This window comes from Balaenoptera physalus (assembly GCF_965194825.1).
Source record: "Balaenoptera physalus genome assembly, chromosome: 9".
Lineage (NCBI taxonomy): Eukaryota > Metazoa > Chordata > Mammalia > Artiodactyla > Balaenopteridae > Balaenoptera > Balaenoptera physalus.
The window spans coordinates 63,916,975-63,923,874 of NC_138888.1; positions in this window are offsets into that span (position 1 = coordinate 63,916,975).

Genomic DNA, 6,900 nt, shown 5'->3' on the forward strand with positions numbered 1-6,900 from the left:
TGTTTTGATGAATATTGCCATCAGGCAGGCTATATAGTTTTCAATAATTACATAGTGCCTTACATATGTGTGTGTGTGTGTGTGTGTGTGTGTGTGTGTGTATGTGTATAAAATAAATAAAATAAGCAGTGATTATTGACTATGTGTTTTCTAATGGATAGTGTTCAATAAAATGTTTATGTAATTTAAATCATAGCTGCTTTTTTTTTCATTATATGAGTTTCAGGTGTATAGCATTATAATTTGACATTTGATTGAAATACAAAGTCATCACCACCAGAAGTCTAGTTGCCATCCAACACCATAGAGTTGACCCCCTCCAAAACATAGTTTCTCTTAACTGTAGTAATAATAGAATGAATTACAAATATTAGATAGGAAGGAATGCAAGTAACAAAAGTTTTATATATATAAAACAAAGAATAAAAAATAAATAAGTGAACAATAAAATGATTTCAATATAGAGAAATATAAATGTATTTATGTATATAACCAACATAATTTACATTAAATTATACTGTTTGAGACTTTGAGACTATTCTATGATTCTGATCATACGGAGTATGAAAAAAGAAAGGCAATAAAATGAGGAAATAGAAAAAAACATATTTTATTTGCCTTTTAGAAAGGTTGATCAATAGGTCCATAAATTTTCTTGATTTTTGGCTCATTAAAGGAAAACAACACATTAAATACGGTTTCCAGTTTCCAGAAAATAATTGCAATATATGTACATTTGGTTTCAAGTTTTATGTCTTCCTACTGAACTAGTCATACTCTAATCAGTCTACCATAGCTGTGCATCTTTCCTTCCAGTCTATGACAGCAGTAATTCAAGACAACATCTACTTCCAGCAGAATGTTAAAGTTGATTGGGCCTTAAGGAACATATATTTCAATCTTAGCAGTTTACATATGAAAGGACTGAGTATCTGAGAGTTTGAATTATTTTCCAAGGTCATATATCTAGTTAGAAACTGAATTGGTTACCTTCAAAAATCACTGGAGTTGAAACAGAGTTCTTTATGCACCGCCTGAGGAAATGTAATATTTATAGCAGTGAGGAGAAAATTAGAATATTCTTATCCCACCATGTGCTTTAAAATTGCATCTCCTTTTACTTTTTTACAAATCTTTAAAATATTTTACAATATGGTTTACAAATTGACATTGGGTAAAAAGAAACATTTAAGATGCTCTGTTAATTCCCTATGGAAAGGACAATCATTATTTCACAGTAGTGCTAAAAATTAGATTCCATAAGACAAATGGGCACTAGAGACTTTTCTACTATTTCTACTGAAATCATAGGATCAGGTTTAAGTATTCTTATTTAAATCAATTGTTATCTTTGGGGGGGGGGTATTTTAAAATAATTTCTGGTGTTCCCCCTCTTATTTTCCAGACTCCAATACAAGCTAAATATGCCATACAGAGCCCTTATGGCATAAACACATGGGAGAGATTTTGAACTAGAAACATTTCATTGTATTGAATTGGGTTTTCTTCTCCAAAAAATTTACTTTTATTCCCTTCTATTTGGTGAAAAGTCACTAAGTTCATAAATTGATAAAGAATGCCCTAAAGTCACAAATATGATGTCAAATATCCAGATAAAAGTGAAAAAATTAAAATGGATTTGCACATATGGTTGCAGACCAGCTTGATACAAAGACTGGCCAGCTCTGAAATGATGCTCAAAGCTAGTCTATCAGCATAAGATCCAGAAATATTGCTTTCTTCTGTCCAGAAAGATAGATTGCTTTGATTGTTAAAAGAATGGACTCTGGCATGACTCAAAGATAGTTATGTGTTGTAACTCAGCACTTAAATTGTAGATATTGCTGTTTACCTCAATTTTTGTAGCGATTAAATGACAGGGTACGTAATGCGTATAACCACAGTCTCTAGCACCTGATAACCAACCACTATTCCACGTTTATTTCCTCTCTTTATATTCTCAAGTTCCTCTGCTAACCCCTACTCACTGAAATACTGCTACGTTTATTTGACATCTCTTCATAGAAATTCCTAATGCTCCTGGTGGGGTGAATCGTATCTTTCTCTAACTACTTTTTATATGTCGCTTGCACCTCTTTTGTAGTATTTCCCTTTCCTTGAATATTACGTTTAGTTACATCTGTGTCCCTTTCAAGAGGAATTGCTCCTGAAGTGCTGTATCTTATGCAGAATTCAGTCTTGTATACAAAATGTACTTATAATTTTTCAGTAAAAATTATTCAGAGTAAAATAATTAAATATTGCAAAATTAACCCTACTGAGATGAGTGTTATGCCACGTCTACATAATGGTATATCCAATTAGCTAGAATCAGGTTTCATCCATTTCCTCAATACATAGCTAGAACATATGTCCTTGTGTTGACAAAACATTGTCATCCTTGACAAAGAAGTTTATTAATTTGTGTATGTTTATATTGAATTTAGCCTTCAAGTTTGCACCTACATTATCAAAACATATTGCTCAATTTGTCTACTTTGCATAAAATTTTATTTATATCTATAGTCAGTTTTTTCAAAGCATTAAATTTAATTTCAATAGCATAGCCAGTATGTTGCTAATAAATTAAAATTCAGTTGTTGGCCAGTTCTGAGTGTAACTTTCAGTGTAACCTATATATGAAACTTCTAAGAGGCAATTATAATTCCTAAGACTCTAAGGAGCAATTTATCCTTTGAATCACATATAATAATGACTAAGACTTGTGTTTTGATACTTATAAGAAAAAGCATCCATATGCTTTTTATTAAAAAGTAAATTTTTTAAGTTTCACTTGTATCTTAACCTTTCACTTGAATCTTGTTACATCTGAAGTGACAGGAAAAAAAAAGACATATTTGATTTGATTTTAATCTTAGGTCATTCATTGACAGTCAAAAAATGTAATTAACATCCAAAACTGAAAAGGAAAGAATAGAAGCTTTAGGTTTAAATCCTTAATGTCAAAATATTTGGCTTAGGGCTTCCCTGGTGGCGCAGTGGTTGCGAATCTGCCTGCCAATGCAGGGGATACGGGTTTGAGCCCTGGTCTGGGAGGATCCCACATGCCGCGGAGCAGCTAGGCCCGTGAGCCACAACTGCTGAGCCTGCGCGTCTGGAGCCTGTGCTCCACAACAAGAGAGGCTGCGACAGTGAGAGGCCCGCGCACCGCGATGAAGACTGGCCCCCGCTCGCCACAACTAGAGAAAGCCCTCGCACAGAGATGAAGACCCAACACAGCCAAAAATAAAAATTAATTAATTAATTATTTAAAAAAAAAAAAAAATATTTGGCTTAATATATAGGAAAATATGAGGAAGCATTAGGCCAGGTCTCAGTATGTATTTACTTTAATGTATAATTTAGTATTTGTTTGCTTAGATGGATGATATCTTCCTTCAATTATACCAGATTCTGTACTTCCCTAAGCATTACATGTCATGTTACTACTCGAGTTTATGAATATAGTTTAATCATACCTGAGGTATTTCATAAGAAAGTAAATAATGACCATTTGTGATAATTTTATTACACGGTGGAATCTTATCTCTTCAGTAGGTTAAATTTAGGTGTTTTAAAATAAAATACTCCAGATGAATAGGTCATCCTAGGATATGAATTTTTCTTTTGCATTTTTCTTTTGAACACAAAATTTGTTTCTCTGTAATCAGGAACAGATATTTAAATTACTTTTGTGGGACCAATTAGATATGAACCAATACAGGTATCTTTAAGCATAATTAAGTAATATTTTTCGTTATATAATTCTATAAAATTTAAGGTTAAATTTGGGGAGTTTTCACAGCAGCAAGAAAGAAGGAGTACAGTTTTCCTGCATATCTTATTTTTCCATATCAAAATTATATCTCCTAATAGATTGCTTTTCAAAGGACATAAATGAATCCCTTAGTGTCTGTTATATAATTAACCTTTATTTGCTCAACTTCTTGACTTTCCAAAGCTATGTTACTCCTCTATATCTCAGAAAAATCAAAAGTACAACACTGACCAAAATTATCTACAAAGGGAATAGTTTACAGTAATGAATAGACACAGTAGGGGGTATTAACAACCAGGTGCTATACTCAGAAACTTAAAATAATTTCTTAATAAAAACTTTTAAAACATTCTAAAATAAAGTTAGGGATAGAGAAAATTAACTGACATTGCATACTTGGTTGCTTTAATCTGATCAACTTTATGTTTTACACACCCTTAAGTTGTCACTTCTTTTAAATTTTTGGTTCTTTTTTTGTTCTCTGCACCATAGATGTCTCATTCTAATATTTCCCTCACTTCCAACCGATGAGTTTATTTAAATTATTTGTTATTTTAACTGAGCATTTGCAAGATATTGAACATGCATACAAACATATACATATATATAACACTTCTAATATTAATCCTTATGTACATACATATAAAATTTCTAATTTTGTCATAGGTATATACAAAGAATGAATTATGAGAGAGAATACTAGTAAAATGTTATTATATACCTTTAACATGTGAAAAACACAGTTAATATTTTAAATGCATTTCTCTATGAGTATTTGAGATTAAAAGTAAATTACTTTTTTACAATGTCACACTTGTTAGAACAAATCAAATGCACACAAAATTTAGAAGCAGGAAATGCTAAGCTTGTTGATTAAAGTCTTTAAGTGTTATAAGAAACTCAAATTTAATTTCAGAGCAAGTGTTTGTACAGTTACTATATATTGACGATCATTAGGTATGGGAAGTTATTTTCTAATAATTCTGCATTAGGCACCTGATTACAAATTTGATTTTTTATATAAAAGCACAAGTAATTTTTGGTACTTGATTTCTAATATATGTAATAAAAACTATAAATACATTGTTTATTTTTTATATTTGCATAGCACAGCTATGAAGTATTGCATTAAACTGTTGAACCACATTATCTTGGATGTTTAGATTACCAATAATTTTTAATTTATTTTTCTGTATTTTCCAAATGTTATATAATTAAGCATACATGACTTTAATAATCAGAATAGAATTTTTTTCTCTAAAAAGAAAAAAAATTTAATATAAAAAGGGTTTTTTTTTGTAAAGACTGCCCTCTCATTCAGTGTCTTGCTGGGAACCCCTGAATGGTAGTATGGGAGGTGCTTGCCCCTGCCTTCATGTTGATCACTCCAGTGTATGTTCCACTGTCACTCTTGGCCCGAGTATAGATTATGTATTTGGAGTGATTTTGTGTTGGTGTGCACAACAACCCAATTTCTAATTAGTTTAGTGAACAAGAAAATTACATGTAAAGACATTCTAGACAAAATGAAGAGAACTACAAACATGCAGACTATGTAGATTATCAAGGGTGTATTGTTTTCTAACTCAAAGTTCTATTACCTTATAAATAAGAATGACATCACTGACTACACTTGTTAATACGAGGCTCAAGTTTCTTATTATTTTCTATCTGTAAACAAAATAATAAGCCCAATTTTGCATTGTGATGAAGTTTTGCTAATGTTACATATATTTGTGGAATTATTATTCTAAGTAATCTGTAACAGGAAACTTTGGGATTGCACTTGGCCACTCATCATGCAAATTTAAATGTAAACCTTGTTAGAAACAACCCAAAACAAACTTCCTCATAATTCTCTTCTCCAAAATAGAATAAATTGCCTAGTTTGTGAATCACCTAATCTGACTAAAAATTATTTAAATGTTCCTTTAGCTATTTTGAGTTTATACCATACAAAGAGTAAATTGTTTTCAATCCCTCTTATTTGTATTCTTATCCCTAGTGTTGAAGTGCATTTATTCACAGTCTTTGGATTATACTTTCTGTTTTAAGTAAAACATCTGTGTGTTACTGCCTGCCTACTACCACCCCTGCAAAAACGTGGATTCTGGCAAGCTAACAAGAACAAACCGACACACCAGATATACATAGCTGTAGGTGGCCAAGGTCTTCCATCTGTGGTGCATGCCACTTATGGTCATTCGACCAAGGTTATATAGGTTGGAATAATATGTGCAAGGCAAAATTAAATAAAATTAAAAATCTAACTTTATGATATTGAAATCTTTTCCTCCTTTTATCCTTTGATTATACTGTTAAATAAAGATAAAATAAATCTTGATAATGTGCTACAAAATCATTTTTCATACAACTTCACCAAATAAATATCATTGTTGCAACTTCCGTAACAGAATTATGACTATTTCATTTATTTAAAATAATATGGCATTCTTTAGAGGGGTTAAGATATTCCCTTCTATTTTTTTGAAACTTTCCTATCAATGTGATAAAATTTAACATGTTAACTTCTAACTATGGACTTTAAAAGTTTTACCTTAGCATATTTTAACCATACAGGAATCTCCCCATATAGAGCACTGGTTCAGGCATCCCAGATTACTATCAGGATGGTTTCATTTTGACTGGGATGACCTAAAGTCTGTCAATTAATTATAATGTTATTCCAATTATAAGAAGTTTTATTTTAAAGAGGCTTTCAGTGCATAATAGGAAATTAAGCACTTTCATCTGTATAAATGACAAAGCCCTCCTAAGCTATATTATATAATGTAATTTCAAATATTTATGTCTGTCATTCATTTTCAAGAAATGTGTTCAATCAAATTATATTTATTTTTGTAATTTTATGTATGTGATTAAAATGTGTAAATTAAATTGATTGCCTTTTTTACTTACATTTATAAGGTAGAACTATTCCTCATTTTTGAAAGAAATTTTATAATACAAAAGTAATTTAAAATATAAGAAGCTAAGCCTAATGTCTGTATATACATTTTCAACAAATCATGAAAGAATTTTCTTTTCTCTGGCAATCTGCAGCAACATGAACATCCCAGTCAGATCCCATTTGAATCAAATTCAATTTGATTGAGGTATAA